Consider the following 19,450-nt stretch of genomic DNA (forward strand, 5'->3'; position numbering starts at 1 on the left):
CCCTAGCTCTTCCAAGGTCAATGCTGCTCTCTTTATTCTTCTACCTGGGCAAGGTGGATGGGAAATTTTGAGAATCCAGTTTGTGCAAAGTCTTCACCAGCCAGTGTGACACTTGCTTGAAGAAACCTGGCACTTTGTCCCACACAAAGGCCTCCTGACCTTTTTTCCAGAACAGAAGAAAAAACACTTCTGACTACTATAAAGGTATATGTTAGCACTGAGGAATTTTTTTTTTTCTTCTGGGACTGACTCACTTTTTCCCACTCCGGCTCTCCTGGAATTGTTACTGGGAATCCCTAAATAACTTGGGCCAAGCCCAAAACCATAAGTGAAATGGAATGCAAATCACCAACCTTAGAACCACTCCTAACTTTACTATGTTTAATTAGTTTATCACCTAAAACACTAATGGCATGTCTACAGACCTTGTGTTTCTACCTTCCCTTCCAGACTCATACATTTTTATTCTTTACAGCTGAGGTATTATGAGGCCACATCAGAGCTGACTTCATTCACCATTCCCAGCCCCAATTTTCTTTGGATGTCCTGTTCCTTCCTGAGTGGAGCGGGAGCTTTTGAACTGTGTCGTCAGCTCACAAGGGCTAGACGTGGGACAAAGGTATCAGAGGAAAGGCAGGAAGGGAAGGTATCAGAGGAAAGTTTCTGCACTACTTCTGTGCTCACCAGGACTCAGAGAAGCTTCATGCTGGGTCTCAGTCCAACGTTTTTGTCCCCCTTGCCCAGAGTAAGTCAGGTAGTGCCGCATCCAACTTTCCTCTCACTACAAGGGCCTCCAACCCCTGTCTCCTCCATCCTTGCCTGTGTTATTTGTGTCGCCAGCTGGCTTGCTTGCTTTGCTAAAGAGCAAGCAAGGCATGAGGGGACACAATACGTCCTTCCTTCACAATGGGCAGCAACTCTCTAATTGACCTTGGCACCAGCGGGACTTGGTGTTCTCCACCCATAGCAGGAAGCACACACCTCCTTCCTCCACAGCCCTGAAGCACCGCTGGCCTTCCTCTGGGCCTCTCCTCACCCGGTGCAGGCTGTGTTTGAACTCCTCTCCCCTTCCTGGAGGGAGGAGAGACCTTTTGGAAAGCCCCACAGCGTGATGGAGCAACCAACCGTGTGATGGTGGAAGAGAGCAGTCTTCCAGATGTGGCCTAAGCACCAAGCAAGAGATGGCAATCGCTTCCCTCCACCTTGTTACAGGCCTCCAGACTGGGTACAGCCCCTGAACCACTGCCCTCTGAGCCCTATCATCAACCAGACTTTTTTTATCCATCTGCTTGTCCACTCCATAATGTCCCAGTTTGGATACCAAATTGTGGGAGACGATGTCCAAAGCCTTGCTAAAGCCAAGGCAAATGATGTCTCCTGCTCCCCCCTCATCCACAAATGCAGCCATTTGATTATAGAAGGCAATCAGGCTGGTGAGGTGTGATTCACCCTTAGTTAAGGAACGCTGGCTGTTCCCCAACACCTTCTCCTCCCTGTGCCAACAGACGTGCCCCAGGAGGATGCAGATTTCCACGTAGAGTGGAGTGAGGCTGCCAGCCAACAGCTTCCCTTTGGGCTTTTTTTTCCAAGATGGGTACATCTTGCCTTTCTGCAGTCACTGGGGACCTCCCTCAGTCTCCATGATCTTTCAAAGGTAAATGCAGCCCCACAGGGACATCAGGCAGCTCCCTCAGCACCCCTGGATGCAGCTCAATTGATTGTATGGATGTTTATGGGTTGAGTTCTCCCAGGTAATCACTGAGTTGATCCTCATCAACTCCTGGCAGTTCTCCTTGAATCCTAAGCACGTAGACCTAGGAGGCCTTGTCAGTATATCTGATGCAAAGATGGCTTTGAGCACCACAGCCTTATTTACCTGTTTCCACTGTTACCATATCATTTGCCCCATTCAGGAACTGGCCCACGTTTTCCTTTTTCAGTCTCTAACTGCTAAAGTTGTGGCAGAAGCTCTTCTTCTTGCCCTTGAGATCCCTTGCAAATCTCAACTCTAGCTGAGCTTTGATTTCAGAAAAGAGACTGCATGTGACTCCTTTGGACATTGGTAGCAGTTTTCTGCTTCACCTCAGAAACCTGAGTTAGCTATTCTGACGATAAGAATGTACTAAACTTTCAAATGCAAGCACTGAGACTATTAAGAAATGTAATATCTGAATGTCCTCCATAACTTTCAGTATAAATCGTACTCTTCTGTATCTGTCCAAAGGCAGCTGCTTTGTTCTGCTTTGTCAGGGAAACTGTTAATAATTTAATAATGAAAAGGAGCTAATGAGGCCTATGGATTTGAGCCTCATGCTCAGATTATCCAGTGTCTAATGAAGTGTGAATTTTGACTGAAGCTTTTTTCCACCCTGAGGGGAAAAAGCCACTCTTATCCATGCGGATTCTCCTGTGACTAATAAAGGGTGAGCTCACACTGCAGCTTTTGCTTTACAGGGCGTACAGGTAGGGTTACTCCCCAGTACCCAGCCTTGGTTTCATGACACTTAAGAAAACAGGTAATTCTGGAGATATCTACCCCTTTAATTCAGATTCAACCAGTGGGTTTGGGAGTTATTAGGGAGAACAGACAGATTGACAAAGGTGGGTCCAAAGTCATTACATAAGCCTCAATCACACTGAGACATCCTCAAAATTTCCACTGCTTTGCATTTCAAACTTCTCATTGGAGAGGTGCAAAATAATTTACATCAAATATTAGCCTAGTTTTTGAAACAGGGGAACTGTCATGATTCATCTTTTGAAAAACACATCCCTCTCCACATATTGTAGAGTAGAGTAACAACTTCGATGTGTTTATATACTCCATGCTTTTCCCAGGTGGCTTACACCTTTAGTACCCTACATAAAATAAGGTTCCTTCTAGTGTGAGCCAGGAAGACTTCTATAAAAACAAATACCATCCACCACTTTCTTTCTATAGCAGACTAAGCTGGGATTTAGCAAAGAGGAATGTTGTCTGGTCTGATCTGGATGCATACTCACCATGAGCAACCTCTCAGATACTCGAGGCTGTAGCTGTCACCTTGCCTAGATAAATACAGGCAGGCTATGACTGATGGATGAGGTGTGTTTCTACTGTGGCACAAGTAATGCGTATTAGCTATCTCATTGTGGAGACAAGGCACTGCACTTTTATTGTGAGGTAAACCAGGTGAGGCCAAACAAAAGCAGAAGTATGGTCTTGACCTCCCCTGGCAGCCTAGCTGCAGCTTGTCTGACTTCACAGCCACAAAGCTATCACATTAATGAAGTTTTCACTGTGAAAAACACTCGCAAAAACATAACAAGGTTGTGCCATTGAAGACAAAGCCCAGTATAAGTGGCTGTATATGTGACAGGAGATTTATGTTAGACTGTTGGAGGAATTATATTGGTCTCACCCCAGCAGCAAATAACCTGCCTGGAAAAAGGCAAACTAGCCCGTGCTGAATTTCAGCCTATTGCATCTGCTAGACTCCTTCCAGTCCCTGTTATCTCCCCTTAGGTTTTGTCCTTGGCCTTCTCATTCTTTTTAGACTCACACATACACAGCCACAAAGACTCATTCACAGAACCCCAGAATGGCCAAGGTTGGAAAGGGTCTCTGGAGATCATCTTGTCCAACCCCCCTGCCGAGCAGGGTCACCTAGAGCACATTGCACAGGATGGCATCCAGGTGGGTTTTGAGTATCTCCAGAGAAGGAGACTCCATTGCACTATACAGTAGTGATCTAAAGTACAGTAACTCACATCAGCAGTATCGCAGGTGAGAATATTCACATTTTCTGCAAACGTACCCTTTTCCACCCAGCTGTTCTCCCTCATAAGCCAGCACACAAAGGCACCGAGTGATTTAGAAGCTGAGTACATCTGAGCGTGATACCCCATGTGGCAGCTCAACAGATAATGTGATTTCTAAGAAATACAAGCCCTCTAGGCCAAAATATTTTGTAAAGGGAGAGTTAGTAGCACTGAACTGAAGAATCATTATAACTTTCATACGTATGTAGTCTTTGTAAGAACGTGCCTTCTCCAAAATGCAAGTAAAACATACAGAAGAACAAGTGGAAATTATAGCTTTTTAAACTAGAAAGTGTGAGAAAGAATCTAGATGTAACTTTACAGAACAGTAAACGTTAGGCTTGGTCTGGCTGTGGCAGGCTCAGAAATGCAAGTGGTGCATGTTGCACACCCGTACAGACTTGAGAAAGCAGTGGTGATCAGGCAGTCAGGGATGATGGGCTGGCTATTGCAATTTCTTTCATCAGATCTGTGTTGTAAATTCAGCAATCAACTGCGTGTTATTGGTGTAAAATTGGTGCAAGAGGGGAGAATCAGACCTACTGAATGGTTTAAGAGATGACAAAGTGAAAAAATCCTTGTTCTTGTTAGGAAGCATTGATGGAATCAACACAACCCAGTATATTGATCTATAACTTTCCTATTTCTATTTTTAAAGCTTAAAATATGAAATCATGAGGCCCTTTGTATTACTTATGGTCACACTATTTCAGTTTAGCTTCCTAAACCATATTTGCTGGTTTAGTCTATTCACAAATGATTGGTTTCAACCCAAGAAATTCCAGGTTAATTCAATAGCCCCTGCTATGCAGCGTAACATTGGCCATTCATGAAGGGATGACACCTGAATTTTGTCAAAGCATGGGGAAAAACAGAATGGCAATTGCCAAAGATTTCTCTTAACATTGGGCTTCAGTGTAATGATGCCCTGTATTCTGTCTCTCCCCATATACCTTGATTAGCCATTTCTACTTGAAGAAAGGGACACTTTGCAATGTACCACTTTAAAGTCTCTCCTTTCCCTGGCTATTCAAAGATTTTTTTTTTCCTCTTGATCTTTGGAGGAAAGTCTTGCATTATTCCTGATACTGAGCGATTGCTTTGCTCATACCCTTTAGCACTGAGGAAGGAGCCTGAGCACTTCTGTAGTGCAATTGCTGAAGGTTTTCTCCTGCCCTTCGTTACATTAAATGTACAGCTATTTCCCTCTGACACATGTGCCAGGCTCCTCCCTGGCCTGTAGTAGGATCCATATAGGGTTTTACTGGACAAAACGTCCGGCACACAGCTAAACAAAAACATCATACGATGGGTGAGCAATTGGCTGACGGGCAGGGCTCAAAGGGTTGTGGTAAATGGGGCTACATCTGGCTGGTGGATGGTCACCAGTGGGGTCCCTCAAGGGGCCCCACTTTAGGGCCAGTCCTCTTCAATGTTTTTAGAAACGATTTGGATGTAGGACTAGAAGGTGTTTTGAGCAAATTTGCTGATGACATTAAACTTGGAGGAGTTGTGGACTCTGCTGAGAGTGGAAAGGCCTTGCAGAGAGACCTGGACAGATTGGAGAGCTGGGCGATCACCAACCACATGAAAATTAACAAGAGCAAGTGCCAAGTCCTGCACCTGGGACGGGGCAACCCTGGCTATACATACAGACTGGGCAACCCCACAGAGAGGGATCTGGGGGTTGTGGTTGACAGCAAGCTGAATATGAGCCAGCAGTGTGCCCTGGCAGCCAGGAGAGCCAACCATATCCTGGGGTGCATCAAGCACAGCATCGCTAGTCGGTTGAGGGAGGTGATTGTCCTGCTGTACTCTGCGCTGGTCCAGCTTCACCTGGAGTACTGTGTGCAGGTCTGGGCACCACAGTACAAAAAGGACATTAAACTGCTGGAGGGTGTCCAGAGAAGGGTGACGAAGATGCTGAAGGGCCTAGAGGGGAAGATGGATGAGGAGCAGCTGAGGTCACTGGGCCAGTTCAGCCTGGAGAAGGGAGGCTGAGGGGAGACCTCATTGTGGTCTACAACTTCTTTGCGAGGGGGAGTGGAGGGGCAGGTGCTGATCTGTTGTCTTTAGTGACCAGTGATAGGAACTGAGGGAATGGTGTCGAGCTGGGTCAGGGGAGGTTTAGGTTGGCCATCAGGAAGAGGTTCTTCACCGAGAGGGTGGTCGCACACTGGAACAGGTTCCATAGGGAAGCAGTCACAGCACCAGGTCTGTCGGAGTTTAAAGAAGCGTTTGGACTGTGGACTTTAGTCACACGATCTAAAATTTTGGGTAGATTTGGGTAGAATTTAGGGTGCCAGGAGGTGGACCCGATGATCCTTCGGGGTCCCTTCTATGCTGGTGGGAAACTCCATCAGGTGGGAAACAGCACTGCTGTCCCTTCCCTTCCCTTCCCTTCCCTTCCCTTCCCTTCCCTTCCCTTCCCTTCCCTTCCCTTCCCTTCCCTTCCCTTCCCTTCCCTTCCCTTCCCTTCCCTTCCCTTCCCCTCCCTCCCCTCCCCGCGCATGCGCACCACCCCCTCCTCTCTGGCTGGCGCTGCCTCCCGTTGCCCCTCCCCTCCCCGCCCCTTCCCCCCCCCCCCCCCCCAACGGCTCCCCGCGGCCGTTGTTGTCAGTTGCGCCTCAGAGCGGCCGCCCCAGCGCCGGGCCCGGTCTGTCCGTCCTTGTGTCCGTCCCTCCGTCCTTTCTCTCGCCGCCGAGCCCTCCCCACACGCACCCTGAGGCGTCCCGGAGCCCTTCCCCAGCCTCCCGGCCGCTCCCGCCGCGGGCGGGCCCGAGGGGCGCTGCCCATGAGGGGGGCGGCGCGGGGCGCGGCGGCCCGAGGAGACGGCGCCGCCGGCGGAGGCAGTAAGTTTGGGGTGGCGGTGGGGACGCGCAGCACCCTTCACCCCTTCCCCTTCGCCTCCCCCGGCCCGTAGAGGCTGGGCCCTTACACGGGGGGGGGGCGGCGGGGGCCGCTCCTCGAAGGTCGCTGAGGTGGAGGACAGAGGGATGGGTATGGGGGGGGGTGGGGGGAAGGAGGGGATGTGGGGACGGCGACATCCCCCTGTGGGGTCACCCCCCCCTGTGGGGGCACCCCCTGTGGTGGGGGCACCCCGGAGAGCAGTTTGGGTTGGGGTGTGTGTGTCCTTTCTCCTCCCCCCCTCCTTCATCTCTGCTTCGTTTTTTGTTGCTTTAAGGGGAAATTAAAAATAAAGCCCCCCCACTCCCCCCTGGTTAAAGGGTGGGGGATGACGGTGCATCTCGTCCCTCTGGAGCCAGGTGCTCAGCCAACAGGTTTGTGGAGGATGCAGGCTGCTGCTGCTGCTGGCTTTTCCCTGACACCAGCGTCCCCTTGTTCTTTGTCAGTGCTCGTCCTGTCAATGCGTTTATTTGCGCTGAACCGCCTTCAGGTTACTGTAAGCAGGGGCTGGGGAGTGTAGGTAAGTCCCGGAGAGGGCTTTGTGCTTTCTGCCAGGTGGGTTTCAGCATCCAGATGGTGCTGCGCTGGTTGGATTCATGGGAGGTGACTTTTGGAGATGTTTGAGGTGGATTTAGGGGCTCGGGAATGGCTAAAGGACAGATGCGTGTGGCATGTTTGTGTTTTTTGGAAGTAGGCTGCATAAAGTATTGGAGAGCATCCACTAGGGAAAAAGCCAGTGTTGGCCGGGGGATGGTTGGGGACATATGTGACCTATTTTCACATCGGATATTTTTATTGGTAAGTGGTGCCGGAACACCTGCGAAGGAGAAAAGCTTTACATGGGGTATGGAAATCCAAAAAAGCTTTGGGCTTTTGCTTATGCACAGGTAGTTTCCGACTGACCCTCTTGCTTTCAAGTGCAAGTTAAGAGGAGATATGCAAAGAAGTGGTTTCCTCAATGGTACCATTGCAGTTCCTGGAACAGCTGAATTGTATTGTATGACTTCGAGCCATCTAGCATGAATGAATTGCATGCAAATCTGCTTACTCCTGCCCTCTGTAGTGCAGTCACTACTTAGTCATATAGGCTGCTTTTTGGAGTTGTTTATGATGAGTATATTTAGATCTCCGGGCTCTGGGGAAGGACCAGTTTAATGAATCTCAGCAAAATAAAATCTATATGGAAGTGTTTACAAGCAAATGATTACTAGGGTAGAATTAGGCAGTTTTTGCAAGGCATGCACCATTAAGAACTGGGTTAATGAGTGTTTCTTTTTTTAAATACCTTTAAGTACATCTCAGAAAGTGGGAATTGAGATGATGATTATTTTTGTACAGTTGCTTACCCTTAGCAAGAAGGAACGTGAAACAAGCTTGCAAGCATTAACGGTCATTGCTAACTAATGCAATCAAATTTTACCTTGCCAAACGTTGAAATGTTAATTTAGATAGACTAATACTTGCCTTTTTTTACTTCTGGTGGATGAAAAACCCAGATCTGAGAACTTAACAGTCACAGCTAAAGGGAAGAAAGTCCAGTCTGGTCTCACTTTTTTCCTGAATATTCTAAATGGCCAGAAAAGGGGTGGAATGGTGGTGCAGTGCTTCAGGTGACTGGGAAGAGAAGCTAAGCTGAATGCTGGGGCAGTGTTTGGTAAACAAGGTGGCTGACTCTACATCTGTCTGACTGCCTTGAGTGAATTCAGTGCTTCGTGCCTGAGGCTTCTAACAAAGATAGGGAAAGGGAGAAATGATATCTTAAATGAACTTAGGGATAAACTTTTTTTTTATTGTTATTCACTTGGGAAGCAGGAAGGTACAGATTGAGCCTTGCTCTGCGTGTATTTTTGGATACAGAAATTTCTGCACAGGTTACTGACGTTCCCTGAATTGTCTTGCTACGAGAACTAATATTCCCATGCAGTGTGGGTGGTGTGGCACAGTCACTGTTCCCTGTTGCACTGTAGATGCATAGTCTGCTTTCAGATTATTTTAAATAGCACGTTAAGGCTGCATGTTAATATGCTTTTGCAGATACCCGTCTACTTGCAGTAGTCAGCTTCCTTGTGCAGTGTTCTGGACAACCTGGGCTCCTCTCCGGCTCAACCTCTCTGCCTTTACTACAGTATTTGAGTAATTTTGCAGTCTATACCTTCAGTATATCACTGTTCTTTTTATCCTACTAGGAACAGTAATGCCAAACTAGTGCCTTTGTCTTGCTTTGTTGCCTGTCCTGCTTTCAAGGGCACAGGATCCTGGTGTAGCTAGCTTGTTTTTCCCTCTCAGAATCTCTCACAAAATAAAGAATTTATTTTCTTAGACTTCATCTGCTTTTAAAAATCCGCTGAAATGTTTATCTGTAAAACTTGTTCATAAACTTCTGTCCAGTTTTACTTGGTACAGTTTTCTAATTATGTCTTAAAATACACGTTAAATAAAAAAACATAACAGTGAAACATGGTTCAGATCAGGGACACTGCCTCCTGGATACAGCGATGAACTGCAGCTTATGATGAATATACTAATATTAAATTGCATAAGCTGTTAACTGTAGTAACACATGAAGTCCTGCACATCTTCCTTCCCACAGTACTTTCCAGCAGTTAACTGGAGTGCTGCAGCTTCTCTAATAATGTAAGGTAGCTGGTTTTTAATACACATAACAACGTTATGTAAGAGCTTTAAGAGGATTTGAAAAACTGTATTCACATACAATTCTAGGATAACTTACCCTGGCAGAGTTCTAGTACACAAGTTAAGTCACCGATGGTAAGAGCTTCGTGAGCAGAAAGGGCTGTGCAGTTCTCATGGCTGCAAAATGTGAAATAGTGTGGGATTGCTTTCTGAGACAAGCAGTCTCTCCGTTGTACAGTGATCCTCTGCAACTATGCTGGGGCATGCATGTTGGAACTATAGGTTGGGATAGGTGCTGTTTGTTCAAGTAGTTTGTGTCCTGGATGGAAAAGGCCAGCATAAAGTCAATTGAAGTACTTAATATTTATGTTATCAGATGTAATGCTAAACAAAGGCACTTATCTGGAATTTGAGTTCAGAGATGGTTCTTAAGAAATTTAATAGAAATAATGCTAACTTAATGCTAACAATATGCATATATTTGCATCTGAATACGTAACATTTGAGCTAGTGTTTGATGCTTTCTCCTCTCTTTGATACAGAATCAAAATCACATTTGTGATTCCGAATTCAAACAACAAAGTTGATGTTAGGTGTTAAATCAGTGGTAACTTCTTCAAAAATGACTTAATGTTTTAATTACTCATTGATTACTGGTGGGATATTTAGAGCTCTTGTTCATTTTTTTTTGTTCTATTGTCTAGCATAAAAAAATTATTTGGTAACGTTAATGCAGAGATACTTAAAAAGAGTGAAACAGTTCTGAGAGGTCTTGAGTACAGGGTAGGTCTTGAGCACAGAGTAGGTCTTTCTCAAAGAGTCCAGATTGGTGAGATAGAAATTTGACTTGTCTGTGTGTTGCAGGTTTTTTTTTTGTTTTTTTTTAAGGAAGCTTCCAGCGGTAGGTTTTCTGGAAATGATGACGATAAAAAAAAAAAAAATCCTGTCTAAAAGGTAGTGATACCATCATGAATCACAATAATGACTTCTGTCTGATACGCAAAGAATTTCTTAATCGGTTTCATGTTCCTAGTTAATTTTGAAAAAAAAATGATGGAAAAAGAGAAGGGAGATGTGATGAGCTTTAGCATGTTGAAGCCTTTGAGAAGCTAAATGGGTACTGCTTATCAAGGTTGGAGAGCTGGCTGCTTGGGCTCGGGTGACCAGCTACCTGTCACGAGTTCCTTCTGTTGCTTGGAAGATAGTTGAAAAGCTTGTTGGTTTCTGTGATCTTCAGACTTTTGATATCACATCTTGATTGGAAAGGTTTATGAATATCTGTAACTAAGATGTTCACGTTGATTTCCAATAGCTGAGTATTTTTTCTTTCAACAGTTACTGCAAAAAGGGCTAACTTTGAGTGAAACTAATTTATTATATAACCTGATGTCACGCTTTTGGAACAAAGTTTTCTAACTGATTTTAAAGATTAAAAAAAAGTACTAGCGGATAGGAAATTTGGAGCAAGTCCTTTTAAAGATGCTTTTGCGTGCTACTTTGCAGAAGGCAGTTTAGGGGAGATGATCGTTTGGGAAGGTCTGGTGTTCTCTTTTGCAGTAATACTTTAAGAGTGGCTTTGGATCTTAAGTGGCCTGTACTGCTGAAGCACCTGATTTGTGAACAAGGTGGTGGTGAGCATTTCTTGGACTGCTTCTCTATTTGTTTAGCCACATGCTGGACATTGAGAGTAGGCACAAGAGGAGAACAGGCACTGTGAAATGAGCTGCTTTTGCAGCTGTGGCTGGTGTGAAGACTTTAAATGCTGTAAAGCTATTGCTGAGTTCTCAAATCCATAGGGCAGATTGCATTTGTCTTGTGTATTACCTCCTCTTAGAAACGGAAAGTGCCTGGTGAACTGTAGCTATTATCAGCATGGTTATGAAAGGATCTTGGGCTTTTAAAACATTTCACAACTAGAGGCAGTTGGGACCACTGCCAGTGGTTACTAATGATGGTTTGTCTGTGGGTCCTAGTTTGATCACTCTTAGCACAGCTGTCCCCTTAATAGCTTTGGCATCTATCCTTTGGTCACAGTCATGCTCTCGCTGTTATCTTGCCGTTGCTTTGCAATGCATACCTACTTCAGTGTTGTCTGCATTTCTTTTCTTGCCTCCTTTTTGTGAAAGAAAAAGAAATAGACACAATTTTTAAATTGGGTGCCTTGAAAGACTAACTTAGATCCAGTAGCTTTGTTCACTTGACTGTATGGAAAATGATTTTTACAAAGATATCAACTGTATTGTGGAGTTTCTACAGCACAGTTGTCAAGCCTTTGTTTCCCAGTGTTCTGCAAACCATGTACCGTTCATTTGTAAGCCCATGTGAAAGAAGAAAGCTTAAACTTATCGTGTTTGATGTGACTGTACTTATCTTCAGGAAAATAGGAGGGTTGATGGCAATCTGTAGATCTAAAACTTTGGGAATATCTCACCTAAGAATGAGATCATTCATCAAAGAACAATTTTTTATCTTGCATCATATTCTTTTAAGCTTTTTATTTATTTTTGTGCATTGGAGCTGCCTCAAATCATAGAATCACAGAATGCTTTAGGTTGGAAGGGACCTTTAAGGATCACCTCATTCCAACCCCCTGCCATGGGCAGGGACACCTCCCACTAGACCAGGTTTCCCAAAGCCCCATCCAGCCTGGCCTTGAGCACCTCCAGGGATGGGGCATCCACAGCTTCTCTGAGCAACCTGTGCCAGGGCCTCACCACCCTCTGAGTATAGATTTTCTTCCTTATATTTAATCTAAACCTACCCTCTTTTAGTTTAAGTCCATTACCCCTTGTCCTATCACTCTACCCCCTGACAAAGAGTCCCTCCCCAGCTGTCCTGTAGCCCTTTAGGCCTAGAAGGTTGCTCTAAGATCTCCCCAGAGCCTTCTCCAGGCTGAACAACCTCAACTCCCTCAGCCTGTCTTCACAGGAGAGGTACTCCAGCCCTCTGAGCAGCCTCGTGGCCTCCTCTGGACTCTCTACAACAGGTCCACATCCTTCTTGTGCTGGGTATCCTAGAGCTGAACGCAGTGCTGCAGGTGGGGTCTCAAAAGAGTGGAGGAGAGGGGGAGAATCACAGTGTCTTGCTCTCAATTCTCAGGTCGTGCAGGTTCTCGTAATTCTGTTCCAAAATAAGCTAGTACGCTTCGTATATCTCCCAAATCTGTAACACTAACACACCACCCATGCATCATATCCGCCCCCAAAAAACTTCTATTTATAGGTCCAGGAGCAATTTTTTTATTAAGCTTATTGGCCTGCCAAACACATCTGGCTGTTCACTGAATAATGGGCCTCAGATTTGAAGCATATTTGTTAGCCTTCTGTTTTTTTTATTTCTAGTGTAGGGTCTAAGAAGAGAGAGAGAGGCTTCAATAGCTCTGGTTCCTGCAATGCATTGTAAAATAATAAAGCAATGACTCTTTACTGAAGGCTTCATAAATGCTTACTGGCAAAACTTTAATTAACAGCTGGCAATTCTCATACCTTTTCAGAGCACAATTCTGGAAACTATTTAAAACTAGAGTATACCATTAAATTAATGCAGGTTAAGACTTCTTTTTATATTCGGATCATAGAGCTACTTGGTAACTCCTACCTTTGCTCATCATCTTAGGTATAGCCATGCTGAATGGTAGAGGGATTTGCTGATCTGTCTTGACATTTTAGTAATAGTGCTGTGAGATGAATGCTGCAGCTGTGGGAGCTGCTGATGAGGCCTAATATGAAAATAAAATAAAGGCATGTACACCTTGGAGAAATCTGCCGTAGTGTTGTGTTGAGGAACTTGTCAGGAGCGGGAGAGCTTATGGGGTTTGTCATCAGTGAAGGGGAGGATGTGCTTGTATGCTGTGGTGCAGCATGCGTATATTAGGGCTCAGCTGTAAAACCTAGCCTGTGCTGGATCTGCAGTGTTTGGCTGTAGGGCAGGCGCAGATTGCTGCCATCTCTTTGAGTATCTTTGGTAGTTGGGAAGGCTCAGGTGGCAGGAAGGCTGGGGAGGAAGGGCTTTGCTGGGCCGTGACACCCCTGTGTGGAGACAAATGCAGATTGCAGGTGCTCCAGTTCACACGTCCCGTAGTGTGCCTTTCCGAGTCAAGACACATCTGGTAGAACGAGGCTTAAAAAGTCTCAAATACTGTGGAGGAATTGAATTATGACCAGTTTTTGGAGCATGTGACATGCACGAAGCATGTGCGTTCTTCCCAGTTCATTCACACAGCGCTTCGCTCCTGTTCGGAGCGTGTTGGCTTTCCCTTGAATGAAGGGAAAGGCGAGCAGAAGCCCTGTGAGGAAAGGCGATTGGCACACTGCGCTATCCTCACGCATAAGCAGTGGATCACGCTGTCACAAAGGTGGACGGCTTTCAGAGCCTCATAGATTAGGCTCTGAAGGTTTCTTACCATAGGGTGGCAGATTAATGTTGGCAGGAAATAGTGAAATACATGAAAAACACACTTGTCCAGTTTGTGTACTGAGATGTTTCCTGTGATACACTCTCAAGTTCTAACAATTTGAACAAGTTGCTTTCCGAGTCAAAAAATTATTTCTAGATCTCTGTGAGCAACTTGTGCCAAAGTTTGGTTTATGGTTTCTAGGTAGAATAGCAATCTAAGACTTATTCTCTCCATATAGTTATTTAGTAAATAACAGCGTTATACCAGTTATTTAGTTATCTGAGACAAAAGAGGCCAAAAGGAGAAACAGACGGCGAAACTTATTTAATCTGTCTGGTGGATGTGTATAATGTATACATCCATGGAACTACTCATCCTAAGCTCCTGGTACAGAAAATGAAAATGTGTGCTCTTAAGAAATGATTCATTTGTTTTATTTAGCTATCTGCTTTAGGGCGCAGTTTGTTTTATCACAGGCTCCTATCTGCGTTGATTGAATCTCCATTTGCCATGAAGGGGGACAGGTCTCTCGCTGGAGAGATGAGCACCAGTCAAGATTACTTCAGGTTTCATGTCTGTTAGCCTGATAATGGAAAGAAATTTTTGCTTTGATAATATTATAGCATTTTGTTGAAATGGAGCCTTGAATCTTTGTTTTCTAAAGTTAGAAGCTAATACAGACATTAAGGTAAGATGAACTAGGCTGGTCTTGCCTGTAATGTATAATCTAATGGAAACTTTATGGACAGGATGAATTGCTTAAAGAAGAGCTAATGTCTCTGAAACATACTGGTGTGTTTTTTTTCTAAACAGATCTATTAGATCTATTCATACACTTTCAGAGATGGTTGAATCACGGTACCGTTGTTAAGTCTCTTAATAAGATGCATGTGATATTACAAAACTGCTTCTGCAAATCTCTGTTACGGAAACTGCAGTACTTTGTGAGGTGGGATATACAGAATCCACCACTGAGCCATGTCCCGAAGCGCCACATCCACACATCTCTTAAATACCCCTGGGGTGGGGACTCCACCACCTCCCTGGGCAGCCTGTGCCTGTGCCTGATCGCCTTTGCTGTGGAGAAATTCTTCCTGATACCCAATCTTGACCCCTGTGGTGCAACTTGAGGCCATCGCCTCGTGCCCTGCCGCTTGTGACTTCAGAAAAGAGGCACCCTTCTCACTGCAGCCTTCTTTCAGGTAGTTGTAGAGAGCAACAAGGGCCCCCCTCAGCCTCCTCTTCTCCATGCTGAACAACCCCAGTTGTTGTCCCTTCCCCAGCTTCATTGCTCTTCCCTGCACATGCTTGAGCAAGGCACTGTCCTTCTTATCTAAAAAACTGGACACAGTGCTCAAGGTGTGGTCTCACCAGCACAGAGGACAACGGGACATTTGTTTCCCAGGTCCTGCTGGCCACACGATTTCTGATGGAGGCCGGGATGGCATTGGCCTTCTTGGCCACCCAGGCACACTGCTGGCTGGTGTTCAGCTGGCTGTCAGACAGCACCCTCAGGTCTGTTTCTGATGACAACTTACAAACATCTGTGGAAAGACAGATCCATTCTGAATCTGTTAACTAGTATGTGTCTACATGGCATGAAATGAGCATCAGGGGTGTAGCTGAACGCTGGCAGAATTAGGGAAAGCTGCATTTTGAAAACATTAGCCACCTGGATTAAATGCTGCTCATGGTTAGTAAGTTCACCGACTAGAAAACCCAAATGCTAATGCTAACAAAACAACTTATAAAAAAAAAAAAAAGAGACATTGTGAATTAAAAGAAACCTGGGCAAATATTTTCTGTGATATAATTGGCTCTCAAATATTTTTCTCTGGCTGTGGCTTGGTTTGCTGGCAAAGCATGTCTGGTTGAAGTTTGCCTTCTCTCGGCTGCTGCAGTGTGCAGCTTCTTCAGTTGTGCTGTTAAAAGTGTGCAAGAGGTCACGTTGTAAACTGGATCACTGAAATGATCTGTGATTAAACTAACCCTCTTTTGGAGTGTGATGGTAGCAGATGTGTTATATCTGGAAGCGTTGGGTGGTTGAATTTATAGTTAGCCCCCAGAACTTGACTGGTGTAACTAAGGAGACAACTGCAAGAAAAAGAACGAAAGGGTAAGAGAAGCTGGCTTCAGTTCTAAAGGTGGTGGTATCGTGGGTAACTGGACCAAAAGTTGATCCATAAGTACCATCAAAATTCTGCTTTCTGACTGTAGTGAGACGCTGAAAGAAAGAAATCCATTCTCTGGCAGGTAATGATAGTGCTAAAAGGAAAATTTACGTTTCAACAGTCAGTGCTCTGAAAAGTATTGATACAAGAACTGCAATCTCTTAATTAGCATATTTAAATAGTATTTAAGGTTTAAATTGTATTTAAGGTTTGTATGCATATGCAGTACATGTATATCCATTAGTTTGTACCCACTTCCTGTTGAAAAAGTTTTACTTTTGGTATGTTTACTTCAAACTGTCTGTCTGGCATCCCTGTGGTCAGCTGTGGGAGCGTTATCTCTGAAGATTTATTTTAAACCCACAGAATTAAGAGTTAGTTGGTCTGTTACTGAGCCTTTATGTTAAACTGCTAATGAATCTGCATTAATTTCAACTAATGGGACTGCAATGTTAATAAGTGTATTTTAGCTTCCATTTCTGTAAGCTTTTCTCCTATTGATTACTGTCTGAATATTTCTCCGTGGCTTAAACTTAACTGATTTTTGCTGGGGTTTTGTTGGCAGGTTAATGTTTATGTGTATTCTGTCATTTAGAGATAAGTTGCGTGTTGAGTTTGTACAAACATTGTTGAAAATGTGCCAAGTGAACAAAGTAATCATGTGCGAATTTCTCCGTACAGCTGAGTGTTGTAGATACTTAAATTCAGACAAGTTACCTTCTGTGACATCTGCCTGGATTTGCTCTATCCCCTTCCCTCTGCCAGTAATAAGTTGAGTGCTGGAGTTTGTGGGGTGGAAAGCTTCTATTACGTAGCAAATGGCTGTTTATTGTATTATGACACAGCTTTTACTTCTTTAATTTAAGGGTTCTAAAACTGTTAAATAATTAAGCATAAGGTATTGAGTATAGGATTCATTACGGGCAAAAACAGCTTTGCGTGGGGATGGGTGATGTCCTAGCGGCAGTTAAAAAGATTCTCTGTAATTTTCTTTTTTGCTTTTCTTTAATCTATAAGCAGTGATTAAGGTGTGGTAGAGATGGTTCTTACATTTATTTTAGTTTTACTTTTTTGAAAATACTTGCAGTCTGTTTAGGATTGAGACTCTGGAGTCGTCCAGCGGGGTGAGGCAGAGTTTTCCAGTTGCTTCATACAGATTAAAGTTAGGATGTTTACATGTGTTCATGGACTATTTTATTTTAGCCTGTGTTTTGAGGGTCAGGTCAGTATGATGGAATGTGATAGAATTATAATAAAGCATTATGTATGAAAACAAAGTGAGTACTCAGCAGCAGTGTAAACAAAAACCCAAAACCCCAAGAAATTCTAAGGAAGGAGTACCGAACAAAACACAAAATGTTTAGAGGAAGGTGAGAAGAACCCTAAAGCCTATGGAATGACCTCTGCAAAAGGAATGACAAACTTGGACTTGACAAGGTTGAGCTGAAGCTAGGAAGGAAGCTAAGCCTGTGAGTTGCTTCAGGCAAGGTAAATAAGGATATGATAGTTCTGGTTTGGGGACAGACAGTTAATGAGAAGATGCACAAATTATCAGGAGACTGAAAACAAACAAGAGGAAGTGGTTCTTCTCAAAGCCCATAGTTAAGTTATTAAACAACTTGCTGCAGGATGTTCTTGATGCTAAGAAATTGCATGCTTTAATAAAGCACCTGCCTGGTTTCACTGTATGCGTGGGGGTGGAATCCATCAGGCATTATTAACATCTGTAAAGAAGCTTTCTGAATCTGATAAAGATAAGTAGGGTTTCATTATTCATTGTTACGTTTGCTGTTGTCCTCTGCTCTACCCTGTGCGTTCTCTAATGGGAAACTGTTCAATGTGTGGTCTAATGTAGCACGTTTTCATCTAGCTTTGTACTTTCTGCAATAAAGATGGGATGGTATAATACGCTTCAGTTGGTAGGGGAAATTCTGTAAGGCTAGAGATGTGGGATGTATTGGGAAGCAGATATCCCAACCATACTGGAGCTTCAGTCCTTCAAAGCCCTTGTGTGCAGAGAAACCCCTTGGTGTGTGATTTTAATACCATGAAGGACAGTTACTAAAATACAAAAGTGGTTGTTTCTTCTGAAAGAGTACAGAATCAAGCTTCCTGACTCAGTAATCTCAGCCTGATACTCAACTTCCCAACCAGTGGGGGCTATTCTGTGCAGTTACTCTTTCACTGCATTGGGACAACATCTGTTTAGAGGTTCCCCTGGTATTGAGCAGGAGTTGTTTGGAGCATTAGCTTTAAAACAAAAACAGAACAACCCCTTCTCCTCTTGTTTCTTCTCTTCAGTCTCCTCTCAGGTATTTCTGGAGTTGTTTTTTTTCCTCTGGGTTACATTTGCTTCCTTTCTACCTTCCCATTGAGCTAAGTCCCACCCAGATAGATGGTCATAAAGTAGACTGAGAAGAAGCCCATGTTTGTTGGCAGTTACAGGAAGGCTAATATTTTTGAGGGGAGTTCTCTAGGCATGCTTACCAAGTGTATTATGAGGTTCAGTTCTAATTGCTCACGTATGCGGTATGTGCTGCAATATGTGGTGTGTGTTTCAAAGCAGTACTTCACCTTTCTGCATGAATAAGGATAGGTTTGCTTTGGGTTAGAGAGCGTATTATAAACTTGGTGTGTCTTAGAGACAATGTTTTGTGCATGACTTGAAAAACAGACTTCTGTTTTCGTTTTCCAGTGGGAGGCTCTAGATTTGAATGACTGTGTCCCAAGTGTCCTAGGAAGCTCTTCATTTTTTTACTATTGCTCTTAAGTTTTGGACACTCATTCTAGTTTTATGGGTGCCTATTGCCCATACGTACCTTGCGAAGCCAAATCCAAAACAACTTTTCAATAGAAAAAAATAATGTGTAGAAAACTCGTTTGTAACTTCAGTGCCAGCTTTTCATGCTATGGCATCTGTAAGTGAAATAGAATTGTTTTTTGTAGGAGCATTGTAAGCGTGGTGCTTAATAGCTGAGTAGAAAGCTACAGTAACACAAGCCAATGAAGTTTTTTTCTTTTTAAAGCTTGATTAATATTCTCCCCTTCATCTGCCTCTCCCCTCCTCACCCCCCCAAAAAAAAAGGAGCAAAAACAAACCACCAGCAATGTTTATGTAATAGCTGCACTTGCTCTGTTCTTTGCTTCAGTTGTGAGGTTTCAGAAGTTGATTGATTTCATTCAAATTTTACAGGGGTGGAGGTGCTGAACTGAATTCCCACGGACTTTGTGGAAATAGACAGCTGGATAGAGAAGAGGTTATACCATGACTCCAGCTGAGAGAAGCAGTAAGGTGAGCTTGTTAAACATCAGAGAATCCTCACAGGACCCCCTTGTAATTGAATCCATATGAAACCAGGTTCATTAGTTTACTGCCTGTGAAATAACTTGTTTAGCAAGGAGTGTTTTTAATCTAGCGCTTACATTTTTGACTTGAGAATAGCTAATGTCAGGGGCTGTTGGCTTGCCAGCTTCCTTTTCAGAGCTTTTCTTTTTGAAGTTCCATTTTGAAACAGAGAAAATATATTCTAAAGAAAAAAAA

The 19,450-nt window shown here is 44.0% G+C and overlaps 1 protein-coding gene across 1 annotated transcript in view; it reads left to right on the forward strand.

Annotated features, from left to right (window-relative positions):
* Positions 1-6,390: 6,390 nt before the first annotated feature.
* Positions 6,391-19,450, forward strand: part of SNRK (SNF related kinase) — a 41,369-nt gene continuing 28,309 nt past the window's right edge. The window contains exons 1-2 of the mRNA XM_038173962.2: positions 6,391-6,653; positions 19,103-19,201. The gene's annotated coding sequence lies outside the window, so the exon portion shown is untranslated. The remainder of the gene's footprint in view (positions 6,654-19,102; positions 19,202-19,450) is intronic.

This window comes from Anas platyrhynchos, chromosome 2, assembly GCF_047663525.1.
Source record: "Anas platyrhynchos isolate ZD024472 breed Pekin duck chromosome 2, IASCAAS_PekinDuck_T2T, whole genome shotgun sequence".
Lineage (NCBI taxonomy): Eukaryota > Metazoa > Chordata > Aves > Anseriformes > Anatidae > Anas > Anas platyrhynchos.